This window comes from Peromyscus californicus, unplaced genomic scaffold (assembly GCF_007827085.1).
Source record: "Peromyscus californicus insignis strain IS unplaced genomic scaffold, ASM782708v3 Scaffold_3__1_contigs__length_106647218, whole genome shotgun sequence".
Lineage (NCBI taxonomy): Eukaryota > Metazoa > Chordata > Mammalia > Rodentia > Cricetidae > Peromyscus > Peromyscus californicus.
The window spans coordinates 3,129,287-3,143,568 of NW_026294551.1; the positions used below are offsets into that span (position 1 = coordinate 3,129,287).

The following is a 14,282-nucleotide window of genomic DNA, read 5'->3' on the forward strand; positions in this document are numbered from 1 at the left end:
CCACACACCTACATTTGCATCATAGCTACTTACACACAGACAGTATGTAAACACATATATCATGCAGTGACATATACCTCTGAATGCATCACTCACACAGAGATGTGTTAAGGGCACATTCCAGCAGAAGCCATGAGGACAAAGAACAGACAGATGGGCCAGTGATGACAGCAGGCCATATGGACCTTGGAAAAGGTTGGGGCACCTGCTATGATGTGTTCTTGGCCTCTTGACACCTATCTTGTGGGATCCTGTGGCACCTGCACCTCTGCCTACCTCACCTCATTTCCCCAGCCCCTGTACAGAGGGGATGTCACATCAGGCAGAGGAGTGGGCGTGGCTCTGCTGCCCTGTGAGCATGTCTGGGGAATCCCACGCAGATCTCTTCTTGCCTGATGTCTCCTTGGGGTGCTGGGGATGAGCAGCTTTTGACATGTTGAGCGGGAAATTGCTTTTCCCCTCCTGCTTCTGAGACTCGCTCTTAAGACTTTAATTGCGGAAGGCTCTGGGGTTGGAGAGTGCGCAGGTGTGAGTGATGTCAGAGCCTGGCAGGGCTGAGCTGGGGAGAGGGTTGTGCAGGGAGGTATGATGGGATGGGGGTGGGACATTATGAGCCAGGATCAGCCTTGTCTCTTCTTAACTCTTCTGTGTCCTCAGCAACCCCTGCCCCCAGACCTCAGGTCTCTGCAGTATCACACAATGCCCATTATGGACCTTCCTCATCCTCTCCTCTGTCACTGGCATGAATACCTCCCTCCTACCTTGAAGGAGCCCTCACTTCACACCCTCACTGTGAGCTGCTGCTAGGTCTGGTTCTGCAGTGTTGTCTGCAGTGAGCCTGCCTGTGCTGGGCACTGTGGGCACTTGTGATGGGCAGTCAGAGGCCACCTAGCTCTGGGGACTGCCTTGTTCTGGGTTTCCTTCCATGTCTGCAACCTCCCCAGCCTCCACCAAGTCCTTTCCACTGGCTTCAAAACTTGCTACCTGAGGCCTCTACCTACACTTCTCCGTTAACTGCAACCATGGACCCTGGAAGCAGTACTAATAGCAACTACAGGAGAACTTTGAGAGTGCAGGAAGTCAGGGCTAGAACCCCAGGTCTGGGCCACGACAGTGCTACAGAGCCTCATGGGCCTCATCCCTGTAGAGGAGGACTTGGGCCCAGGATCCGGATGCCTGGTGCAACCAAAGAGCAATGTCCCTCTTCAGAGTAGATGGGAGCTGCTGTGGAATGTTCTGTATGGCAAATGTGTTGCTCTGATTGGTCAATAAATAAGTCACTGATTGGCCAGTGGTCAGGCAGGAAGTATAGGCGGGACAAGAAGGAAAATAAAGCTGGGAAGTGGAAGGCTGAGTCAGAGAGACACTGCCAGCCGCCACGATGACAAACAGCATGTGAAGATGCCGGTAAGCCACAAGCCATGTGGCAAGGTATAGATTTATAGAAATGGATTAATTTAAGCTGTAAGAACACTTAGCAAGAAGCCTGCCACGGCCATACAGTTTGTAAGCAATATAAGTCTATGTATTTACTTGGTTGGGTCTGAGCGGCTGTGGGACTGGCAGGTGAGAGAGATTTGTCCTGACTGTGGGCCAGGCAGGAAAACTTAAGCTACAGGGAGCCATGCTCATACCTGTTAAGTGGGCAACACAGCAAGGGGGACCCGGCTAAGGCCCCACTGGTACTCACAGTGACTGGAGGGACCTCTCAGAACTCCATTCTGAGACTCCCTTCCCTGACCAAGAGTCACCAGGCATCAGATAAGACCCTCTTTTGTCTTTTGATCTTGTAGGCCAGAGACCCCTTCACCCACTAGATGCATCGTTTGATCGTTGGGCCCCACTCAGGGACTGTCCAGCCCCTCATGCAGCAAGGATCCATAGACGTCCTTGTGGGCCCAGATAAACACATTTGACTGACACCTGGACAGCTTTGCAAAGATTGTGAGCTGCAACCCAGGGTAACCAGGACCTACAAGTTGAGCCTGAAGGGGACTGTGGCTAAGAGGGAAACTTCAAAGAAGTGCAGAGTCTCCTAATAGAACCAGGTAAATGACCCAAGTGTGACGAGAAAAGGCACCCATCATACCGAGAACCGAAAGTGCTTCCATATGAGTGAGGAAGAGCTTGGTGCGGCTGAGGAGCGGAGTCATGGGTGGGAGTGAGCACGTGGGGACTCAAAGCCCCACAAGCTCACTTCAGCAAGCAGCCACAAATCCTCCTGAAATGAATGAAAACAGAAGCTCAGCAAACAGATAATTACACAAAGAACAAATGGAAATGACAGACAAGGTTTGATGACACTTACTGTGCTGGAGCAGAGGTGACAGAGCCCAGAACCAGCAACCCTGAGATCAGAGGGGACCAGCCCACTCTAGTCACAGCTCCAGGAACCAGTGGCCACAACATACACATGCTCAAAGTCCCGAACGCAGAGAAGAGCAAGGCTGAAAGAATACTAGAGGGACAGCAGGGTGGCTCTGTGGGTACGGGGGTTTGCTGCCAAGCCTGACGACCTGAGTTCAATCCTAGAAGGAAAGAACTGACTCCCAGAAGTTGCCCTCTGATTTACACACACACACACACACACACACACACACACACACACACACACGCACGCACACACACACACACACACACACACACACACACACACACACGGGGAAGGTCAGAAACCTGAATGGTACAGAGACTTGCCCACTCCACTCCAGGCAGCAAAACGTCAACATAGTCTGCTGCCAATGTTTTTGTAATACCCAAGGCTGGGCATGTAGCTCAGTGATGGCGAGCTTGCCCAGCAGAGGAAGAAATCTGGGTTCCACCCCGGCACCAAGGGAGAAAAGTCGGGAGACCTAAAAGTGCTATGAAAAGGACACAAATGGAAACACAGTCATCATAATGACTTGAAGATGGGGCTGTGGTGGGACTCAGTTGGTGGAGGGCTAGTCAGCTCTGCCTAGCCAGCAGGAAGCCCCGGAATCCATCTCCAGCACTGTTTTAACTGCACACAGTGCTCCACGCCTGTAATCCCAACACCCAGGACGTGGAGGCAGGAGGATCAGACATTCAAGGTCATCTAAGTTTGAGAAACATGAGAGCCTGTCAAGGGGTGGGGGAGGGATAGAAGAGAAAAAGGAAGGAGGGAAGGAAGGAAGGAGGGAAGGAAGGAAGGAGGGAAAGAAGGAGGGAGGGAAGGAGAGAGGGAAGAAGGGAGGGAGGGAAGGAGGGTTGAGGGAGGGAGGGAAGGAAGGAAGGAGGGAAGGAAGGAAGGAGGGAAGGAAAATAGAAACCAGCTTTGGTGGCTCATGTCTGTAACCCCCGCCCTTGAGAAGCTGAGGCACAGGTCACCAGCGGTCTGAGGCCAGCGTGGACAACATAGCTAGCTCTAAACCAGCCTGGCTTCAGAGTGAGGCCCTGTCTCCCAAAAATGAAACCAAAAAAGCTGTGGCGAGGTAATTCTGTGATGAGATGGGGAACAGGCAGGTCCCTGGAGTTCTCTAGTCAGCTAGCCTAGGCTAGCTGGTCAAGTTCCAAGCCATGAGGGACCTGTCCCAAACAAAAAACAGAAGACATCTGAAAACCCCCACATGAGTCTGTCTGCAGACCTCCAACGTGCAGGCACACACGTATGCATGCACGCACACACACATACAAAATTTTACTTTTTCCAAAAAAGAAAAAAGAAAGAAAATCAAGGTAGAGACTTTAGGAATCTACAGAAAGGCAAGAAATGATGAGCAGGGGAACCTTTTTTCACCTTGATTTTTGTGTGTGTCTATGAAGTTTTGCCCGTCTGTGTCCGTGCACTGTGTCTGTGCAGTGCCTGGGGAGGCCAGAAGAGGGCGTCAGATCCCCTGGAGGTGCAGATGGTTGCAAGCCGCCCTGTGGCTGCTGGGAACTAACCTGGGTCCTCTGGAAGGTGGACAGTTCTTAACCACTGCGCCATCTTTCTAGACCTTTTGGGGGGAAAAGAAAATGGGAATGGAAGGAACAGAAGAGAAAGAAAGACAGGGAGACGTCACCTTTGGAGGGTGTGTGGGATTACATCACCATTTTTTTTAAATTTTTTTTTTTACCTTTTTTTAAAGTAGACTCCAAATTCCTTTTTTTTTAAAAAAAAATCACATTTTGAAGATTTGCTTTCTTTTTTTTATTTATTTATTTATTTAGTTTTTTTTTTGAGACAGGCTTTATCTGTGTAGTCTTGACTGTCCTGGAGCTCGCTCTGTAGATCAGGCTGGCCTTGAACTCACAGAGATCCACCTGCCTCTGTCTTCCGAGTTCTGGAATTAAAGGCATGTGCCACCACTCCCTGGTTTACTTTTATTATTTTTATTTATATGTATATGTACCTGTGTTTGTATGTCACATTTGAGCAGTGCCAAAAGATGCCAGAAGAGAGTGTTGGATCCTTTGGAGTTGGAGTTTACAGGTGGATGTGAGCTGTCCAATGTGGGTGCTGGGAACTGAACTCAGGTCCTCTAGAGGAGCAGTAAGTGCTCCTAACCACTGATCCATTTCTCCAGCCCCTCTGTGTTATGTCCTACTACAGCAAGTGAATGTACAAGTATTTAAACAAAAGGACTAAATTTTAAAATTACGTTTATTTGTGTGTGCTCACGTGTGTGAAAGCCAGAAAACAGCTTTCAGGAGCTGGCTTCTTCCTTCACCATGTGGCTCCCAGGGACTGAATTCAGGTTGCCAAGCTTAGTAAGTAGCAAATGCCTTTACCCAGTGAGCCATCTTGCCAGCCCAATACTAAATGTTTCTGGAGACAGGATCCTGTGATGCCCAGGCTGGCCTTGAATACAACATGTCGTCAAGGATGCCTTTGAACTCCTCATGGCCCCCCCCCCAAGGTGTGAGCCACCACACCTGCCTTCGTTTGTTTGCTTATTTTGAGTCAGGGTGTCATTGAGTAATCCTGGCTAACCTGGAACTTGCCATGTAGACCAGGCTGGCCTTGTGTTTGAGGTTATCTCCCTGCTTCTGACTCCTGAATCCTGGGGAGGGGCATATTTTCTTTTTCAATACAAACTGAGCACTGGAGAGAGGGCTCAGCAGTTGAGAGCACTGGCTGCTCTTCCAGAGGACCTGGATTTGATTCCAGATCAGCACCCACATGGAGGCTCACAACTGTCTGTAACTTCAGTTCAAGGAATCCAACACCCTATTCTGGCCTCCATGGGCCAAGGCACACACAGACATACATGCAGGCAAAACACCCATGCACATAAAATAATTTTTTTACATAATAATAATAATAAACAAAACATGACCCTACTGACACCTTACTGAAGACTCAGCACAAAGCTTTACTTTGGCTGTCTCTGTCTGTCTGTCTGTCCCTAATTGCCACCACCAACATCAGGGACAAAGGTCCCTTCTGATTCCTTTGTTCCCTGCCCATCCTAGCCTCCATGTGCTACAGCCTGTCACTGAAGTCAAAATCACACTTTATCCTGGATTCTCCCCAAAAGGAAGCCTGTGATGAAGCTACCTTCATTGGCAGATGCCTCTCTAGAAAGTAGCTCCGGGGAGCCTGAGTTGGTGAGCAAGGAGAGAGCAGGAGCAGAAATGATTCACTCACGGAGTTGCCATTGCTATGACAACAGGTACCCAGCCCTCTGGGTCTCATGGAATGTGTGGCGGCAGATCTGGGGGAGGCATTTTCTCATCATGTGTTCCCACCACCCCAGAACTGTGACTGCGGTGTTACCCCCGTGCCCTTTTGAGCTGTGAGTGGGGCACATGTCTTTGGGAGGACAGCATGGAAACCAGACTTTGAATACCAATGAGAGGATTCTGTTCTCCCTTGCCTGAGCCCTATCATCTCCACCCTTGGAGCATGTGTTTCCTGTGGCCATGTCTGAGGTGCCAGCAGTTGTCAGGTAAGGCTCCGGTAGGACCAAACTTGAAGCGCATGACCCCTGTCCCCAGAGACCACCGGGCTGCTTCTAGGCTCTTAGAGTGGTGGAAACGGCAGAGGACGCCCTGCAGTCTCTGGTACCACCCTGTCTCCCTCGGAAGCTGTAAGCAATCCCCCAGTTAAATGCTTTCATTTATAAGTTGCCTTGGTCATGGTGTCTCTTTGCAGAAATAGAAACGTAACTGAGGGCTCAACTATAGTGAACAGCCTGGGTACAGGAGACTCTTCTTAAAAAAATTTTTTTTTAATTAGAAAGAAAAAGGATAACATTACTGTGACTCCAGATGGGGCCTGTGCATGACTCACTTTCCAATTCCTCATGCTGGGCATGGAACTCGGGGTTAGAACGTGTGAGGCATTGTCTTAGTCAGGGTTTCTGCGGCTTCGATGAAACACTGTGACCAAAAAGCGAGTTGAGAAGGAAAGGGTTCATTTGGTTTACACTTCCATATCACTGTTCATCATCAAAGGAACTCAGGATACGGACTCAAGCAGGGCCTGGAGGCAGGAGCTGAGGCAGAGGCTGTGGAGGGGTGCTGTTCTGGCTTGCTCAGCCTGCTTTCTTACAGAACCCAGGACCACCAGCCCAGGGGTGCCATCACCCACAGTGGCCTGGGCTCTCCCACACTGGTCACTCATTAAGAAAATACTCTACAGCTGATCTTACGGGGGGCATTTTCTCAATCCAGGTTCCTCCTCCTGGTGACTCTAGCTTATGTCCAGTCGATACACTAGCCATCACAGGCACTCGCTCTGCATCCCATCCCCAGGCCCAGCACGGCACTGCTTTAAGAGCCTCTCTGTCCTACCCATCCATCTCCTGTGGAGGCCTGGAGAAGGGCTGAGGTGGGCGGGTGAGCAAGACCCTCCTTCAGGTCTCCTGTGCCGCTCTGCTGCTGGCCTTTGAGGGTCCTTCCCACACTGTCCCTTGGTGGGGATTCTCAGAGGACATGGCTGTGCCTGAGAGGTCAGGAGGGGTGGAGAGAGCAGACCCTTCCACCTGCACAGATTCTGCCAGGCCTGGACTCACCTGTGCTCTCAACCAGCTGTGGCCCTTGAGACTTCTGTTCCCAGGACAGGGAGGGGCATGTCCCTGAAGGAGGAATCTTGTTCACATCCTTCCCTCTTTCTACCCCCTCGTTAGGAATGGTCTACACGTGGGTCCTAGGCCTCCCTGAGGCACTCAGTGCCCAGGACCTAGAAGCGTGGCCATACTCAAGACCCTTGAAGGGGACAGCCAGTAGCTAGCCACAGGGCCTGACAGGCAGGAGGCCTGAGAAGAGCCGCTGGTTCCAAAGCCTTCCCCAGTCACGCTGCCTTCCACAGCCAAGGCAGCTCTGCCCGCAGTCAAGCCAGAGCTTGAGCCTCGTCTCTGCTGCTTAACCTCTCCCACCAGGGACCAGGCCCTTGAACCCTTTTAAAGAATCCTTTGAGGGCTCAGGAGACACTGTTGCCAGCAGTTCTGAGGTCCCCAGCCCTGAGGGCAAGAGGCGTTTCTTATCCAAAAGCAATGGGCCCTAAGGTCCCTGGGGGCCTCACCACATCTCAGAGACCTAGACCTGCTGTAGAAGGCACCCTAGGCCGGTGGCGCTGGCACCCCAGGCTGGTGGCACTGGCACCCCTGGCCTCACAGGCTCTTCCTTCATGCTGGTGCCTGGCTGAGCTGTCTTCTGATGCTCTCAGCAAAGGGAGGTCCAGTCAAGCAGAATGTATCCAGAACCTGGTGTGTGTGTGTGTGTGTGTGTGTGTGTGTGTGTGTGTGTGTGTGTGGTGTGAATGTATTTGTACGTGTGTGTGTGTATTATGTTCATGTGTGTTTATGTATGTGCATATATGTGTAGAGACTAGACGTCAACTTTAGCTGTTGCTCCTCAGGAGCCACCAACTTTTATTTTTTGTTTTGTTTGATGTGTGGGTGTTCGCCTGCATGAATGCCTGTGAGCCACATGTGTGCCTGGTGTCCATAGAGGCCAGAAGAGGGTATTGGATCCCCTGGAAGTGGAATTACAGGCAGTTGTGACCTGCCACGTGGGTGCTGGGAATAGAACCCGGGTCCTCCTGAAGAGCAGCCAGCTCTCTCCAGTCCCCACTCCCACCCCCTTTTTTTAAATTTTGAGACAGGGTCTCTCACCAGACTGGAGCTCACCACATAGGCTGGGCTGGCCAGCGCCCCCAGGGCCACCTGTCTCAGCCTCCTCAGCGCTTACAGGAGGCTGAGAAGGGATTTCAGAAGGGACCCAGCCCTAGCTAGTGTTTGTTGATTTGTTTGTTTTCTCTCCCCTCAACGACACATTCCCTGGAACTGGAATCCTGTGAACGCTTTAGACACGGAGCTATCTCTGCAGCCCCAGAACCTCTTCCAGGGTTGAGCAAATCCAGGACAGGATCAGCCTGAGGCAGAGTCTTCACAGCTTTCCGGAGGGTTAAAGGAACAACCTGGCCTGGTGCCTAGCAGGTAGCAGAAACCATTCCATCCCCACTGAAAAATAAACATTGTCCCAGAGTCCACCCTGGAGTAGGACACTGGCTCCCAGAGGGGCAGGCCTTGGGACATTATGCAGGCGGTAACCACAGCTGAATGCCAGACACAGGATGGGTCACTTTGGCATGGGTATGTCCCAATTCTGAAACTCAAAGTGCACACTGGGTATTTTTATTTGATAAACTGTGCAAACGTAACAGCACAATGTCAAGTAACTGGGTGTTTCGGTTTTAATTTTAGTCATTTAAATCTTCAAATGGTAGAGGGGAGAAAAAGCTAAATGAAAAGCAGACCATGTGCTGCCAGCATATTGTCACCATAGTTTGTTTTAAATTTTAATGTGTGTTAGTGTGTGTTCACGCAGACAGAGAAAACTGGTACAGACCAAGCAAGCAAGCCTGGGGAGAGACTGATATGAAAAAAGAGAGGAAGGTTGTCTTCCCTTCCTCTTCTGTCTGTCTGTCTGTCTGTCTGTCTGTCTCTCTCTCTCTCTCTCTCTCTCTCTCTCTCTCTCTCTCACACACACACACACACACACACACACACACACACACACTTACAACATTTTTAGTAAGTGTGTATTTTATAATAAATATTTTTTCAACCATACACATGGAAGGGGACCCCCAGAAAAGTTGGAGGAGAGAACTGACTCCACAAAGTTGTCCTCTGACCCCTACACACTCGCTGTGGCATGGTACACACATCATGCAATAATAATTATTTTAATTAAAAAAAAATCCATCTATACAAAGAACCTCTTTTCAATGTTCTCCTGTTTGAGGTGAGCAAACAACAGGAAAAAATACAAACATTTCAGGAACACCCTCCCTCCCAGAGCCTCTTACACAGCCCTTCGGTGACCGGTGGGCTGCGGGCTCCCTCCCTCCCCCCAGCACCTGTGCCCCGGGCATGCGCAGCTCACCAGGCCTGGGCCCAGATGGAACAGCCACAGCTCTTAACTGCTGAGTCATTCCTCCAGCCCCGGGCTTTGAACTTTCAATCCTCCTGCTTCAGTCTCCTATGTAGCTGGTCCTACGGCTACCCTCCTTCCTCTCTCTCTTTTAAAAATATTTTTATGTGTATGTTATTTTGCCGACATGTATGTATTTGTGCTGTGTGTGTGCAGTGCCCTTGGAGGCCAAAAAAAGGAACCAGAACCCCTGGAACTGGAGTTACAGGCAGTTGTGAGCAGCCCTGGGGAGGGCAGGATTTCTGGGAGGCTGTGAGCGTGTCGAATCTCTACTCTGGCTGCATGATGAGGCTGTCCCCAGAACTCCTATGCGGGGAGGGGAGGGGCCAACCATGTACAGAACACCCAGACTCTTGGAACCTGGGTTCATGCTCTCTCTATTTTGAGTGTCTGTCTCCTCTCCTGATGGCAGGCTGAAGGTCTTGTAGAGAGACAGGGGAGGATTACAGAGAGCCTGCCATCTTCCCAAATCTCAGGCAGCCTCCCTGCCCAGCACCCAACCCATGAGCTTGCCTTTGGTTTTTCTGAAAACCATAGCCAGGGAGGCCACCTTGTCACACTCACTCTCTCCATCAAACTGGCCACCTTCCCCTTTCCGAGGTGTACCCACCATCCCTTCCCTCTACTCCAGCCCTCCGGCCCAGCAGGCCAGCTCTTCCTCCCTCTGCTCTCTGTCTACATAGTGACACAGCCAGTTGTCAATTTCTGTCCGATGCCTGTATGTAAGTGTACGTGTGTGCCCGTGCCCATCCTTCCCTCCATGATTCCCCGCTGCCCTGAACTGCTCTATTCACAGTCTCCTGCTCCATCCCCAGAGCCCCTCTTCATGTTCCTAATGGGTGCCCCCAAGTCCTCCACTTCCTTCCATCTGCCTTTGCTGTGTCCTTGGGGACTTCCTGGCCTGTATCATCCCCTCTGTGACTACCTTCCTGAGACACTCCCCTGAGGGCTGCCACTGGCCTTCTGCTGGGTTTCCTCTGTGTTCCCAAGGTGACTTAATCCATATTGCATTCCAGATAGCCAACGGCAGCATCGAGGACGCAAAGGCTCATCATCCTTCTGAGCCCTGGCATGGGGCACTGTGTAGGGCTTTACAAATGACGGTCACGGCCCAAGAACTTGAGATCTGGGACCTACCTGCATCTGGAAAGAGCCAGGGCTCCAGCTCAGACCATCTGACTACACAGTGCCCACCCCAGCACTGCCCAATGCCCAGGCCACTCTACCTGTGTCTGTGACCTTTCCCCCTGGCTAGCATCCCTTCACCCAGGAGCACTTTCTGTTCTTGTGTGAGGCCTGGATCTTACCTCCAGCCCTGCCATCACCTTGACTCCTGTGTTGGATGCTGAAGTTGCAAAAACATGCTCTCCGCTGCCTGTTCTTGTCCGCCGCACCTCAGCTGCCAGGTTAATCTCCCGAAAACACTGTCAGGAGTGACGCCTTGATCACCTCACTTGTCAAATGCGGGGTTCCAGCTCGGTATGATCAGCGTCTTTCAAGCTCAAATAAATCCTTTGGAATCCTGAGGATCATTACTCCCCAAAATGTGTGTGGCTCAGGGAGACTGCTGGTGGAGCTGGTGCCAGCCTGGCCTGCTGGGGCTTGGGGGTGCCCAACCAAGGAGCGAGGTCAGTGTGGGAGGGTCAGTGTGGGGAAGGGTCAGTGGAGGAGTCTTCCTTTGTGACAGGGTAGAGCCCAGGGGAGAGGGCTGCATGAGGGTCCTCTACTATACCAAACGGCCACATCGGTGACCTGCTCTCTTGCCCTTTGGAGCCTGTGTGTGAGTCTGAAATTCCGGTGTGAACTGAACCCTGCTGGGGGACAGGGGAACTCTTCTCTGCCTTTTTGAGCGGTATGAACAGCAGCCCTGGGTACTTCTCAGCTTACAGAAGCACTGTTCCATCTCTACCTCCATCATCACACAAATGGGTGCTCGATATCTGTGTCCAGATTCTCTCTTCCTCCGAGGACACCAGTGACACCGGACAGAGCCCCCTCCCTCAGTGGACTTTCAGCTTAACTTGTTTATATGGGCAAAGATCCTGTCCCTATCAAGGTCACATTTCAAGGTTTCAAGATGGACATGAGTTTGGGGACAAGGGGACTATTCAATCCAGTGCTGGGGCAAGACGAGATAAGAAATGTCAAATGTGATGTGCAGAGACAGGCTAGATGTCTCCAGGAAGTAGAGGGCAGGCCTGCAGGGGGTGCTGGTGCCAGTGATGAGGGCAAGGGCAGGAACAGCCATGCCGGACACCCTAGAGTTTGTGGACAGAGCTTGATGAGGTCAGCCTTGCCAGGACAGCCCCACAGACGCCACAGAGCCCTGCATCCCCAGCCCTGCCTGGGACTGAGCAGCTGCCAGATGCCTGGCCACCAGCTCTGTGAGAGACACATGCGCAGACTGGTCCTCGAGGACAAGCCCCATAATTACCCTCTGCTGCCAGCAAACAGCATCCACGTCAGTGATAAGCCAAGCGGGGCGGGAGGTGCGCCAGCCCACAGACACCTCAGAGGTGGGCCTGGTCCTGCTGACATCAGCGGCTCTGCTGCCTGAGACAGGAGCATTCATGCACCTCCAGGAAGGAGAGGCCCTTCCCTGGAGGAAAACTGAGCTAGCCCATTGCAGTCTGCCAGGCAGTGCCTGAGCCTGCCAGAAACTGCCGTCTTCTGGGTGAAATTTTGCCGAGAACCTTTCTGGGCAAATGACACATTGCTGATGTGACTTTCCAGGTCCAGGGATCTAACTTGACAGCCATGGAAGCGTGTGAAGGTCACTTCCCATCCTGCCTCATTCTCTAAGTCCATCTTTGTAGCCACCTGCAGAGGCAAGCTGGAGCCACCCTGGTCTGTCCACTTCTGTGAGGGACCAGAAGTCACACATCAAGCCTGATTGAGGAGCAAGTGATTGAGTGACCACTGGCACTCAAACCCACGCCTGTGCCTCATGCTGTAGGACCACAGGACCCGGAAAGAGATGGTGTAAGGCTCTGATGGGCCAGATTCTGGCTTAATCATCTGAACTGTAGCCATCGAAGCCCCAGACCCACAGTGTCCAGGAAGGAGGCCACAAGCCACACACGGTTTCTGAGCTATTGAAAGTGCTGACTGCTAAAATCCTTAAGGGATTGGCAAGACTTAGAAGGGCCGTGACAGTAGGGAGGAAGGCACCTCAATGTTTACATTGAGCGCATGTTGAAGTAGCAATATTTGGATACACGAGAATAAACAAGTATAGTATTAACACTTGCTATGCTGACTTCTTTTTGCTTTTTAAGAACATGTCTGCATTTATTAATTTATTTTATTTGTGTATGAATGTCTGCCTGCTTGTGTGGATGTGTACTACATGTGTGCTAGTTGCCCGGGGAGGCTAGAAGAGGGAGTTGCAAATGGTTGAGTTACCATGTGGGTACTCGGAATCAAACTCGGGTCCCCTACAAGAGCAACAAGTGCCCTTAACTACTGAGCCATCTGTCTGGCCTAAACCCCCCTCCCTTTTTTTTTTTTTTACTTTTTAAAAATGTGGCTACCAGAAATTTAAAAGTCACAGCCAGGTGTGGTAGGTGGCTCACACCTATAATCCTAGCATTCAGGAGGCTGAGGCAGGAGGATTGTTGGAAGTGTGACTCTAACCTGGGATACATAGTGAGTTCCAGATTAGCCTGGACTGTACAGAAAGATCCTGTTGCAAACAAAATAATCGCATACATAGTTGAGGGGGGCACATTGGTCCCAGAACTCAGACGTCAAAGTCAGGAGGGGGCACTGCTGGAACCTAGGAGTTCAAGACCCTGTCTCAAAATAAACTAAATCCCAGAGATATCACTCATTCATTCATTCATTCATCATTCATTCATTCATTCATTCATTCATTCCTTTATTCATCCATCCATTCATTTATTTTGACATAGGACTTCATTACATAAACCCAAGCTGGAATTGAAATGATTCTCCTGTCTCAGCCTCTCCCTAGTGCTGAAAAGTGGAAAAAGAAAAAAGTCTGTTTAAACAGAGGTCATTGTGGGCAGGTGTAAATCACCCCTGCCTGTTCCCCGACAGAAAAAGGCACACTTATTTCTCTTTTCTTTCTTCCTTCCTTTCCCTCCTCATCTCAGTCAGGGTCTATGTTGGCCAAGAGGCTGCTCTCAAACTTCTTGGCTGGAAAAATCCTCCTTCCTCAGCACCTCCAGGTGCTGGGGTGGCATTTCCATCAGAAGATCTGACTCCCTTAAGAGAAGTGCACACATCTCTAACATACTGTACAGAGGGGCTCAGACCCCATACTTGCTGAGTGACATGAGTAGTCATGTGGCCTCTCTGAGCCTTATGTGTGGATGGAGCATCTCCTGCCTCAGCATTAATGAAGCGTTCGTAAAGCATTCTGCACCGTCAGGGCCTAGTGCATGGCACAGCAGCCGGGGGGGATTGCAGCTTTGTCTCCAGTGTTTGCTGCACATTTTGTCTATTCCCACAGAAACAATCGCCACACACATGCCTGAACCCAGCCTGAAACCCAAGGAGGTAGGGCAGAGATGATGGTCATATCCCCACCCCCACCCAGGATTTATGGCAGACTGGAAGAGATAAGGCAGAAGTGTACACAGAGGTTTCGGTCACCACCATCCAAACACTGTGCATCCACTCCAGAGCAGCAGGTGAGCTATGAGGAAAGACATGTCCCCCACAGCAGCACCTTCAGAGCTGTCAGAGAGAGCTGGGGGAACAGGGTACAGTGACACACAAAACGTCTGGCACACCATGAAGCTGACACCGTGTGCATGGCACACAGTATGGCTCCCATGGTGTGTCATTTAGGGTTACTATCGTTGTGGTGAAACACCATGACCAAAGCAAGTTGGGGAGGAAAAGGGTTATTTGGCTTACACCTCTATTTC

General features: G+C 51.0%; 1 long non-coding RNA gene across 1 annotated transcript; it reads left to right on the forward strand.

The window, feature by feature from the left end:
* Nucleotides 1-5,381: 5,381 nt before the first annotated feature.
* Nucleotides 5,382-12,628, forward strand: LOC128123132 (uncharacterized). Its single transcript, XR_008222574.1, has 3 exons — nucleotides 5,382-5,891; nucleotides 8,255-8,384; nucleotides 10,401-12,628. It is a non-coding gene; the product is annotated as an uncharacterized LOC128123132 (long non-coding RNA).
* Nucleotides 12,629-14,282: the final 1,654 nt, after the last annotated feature.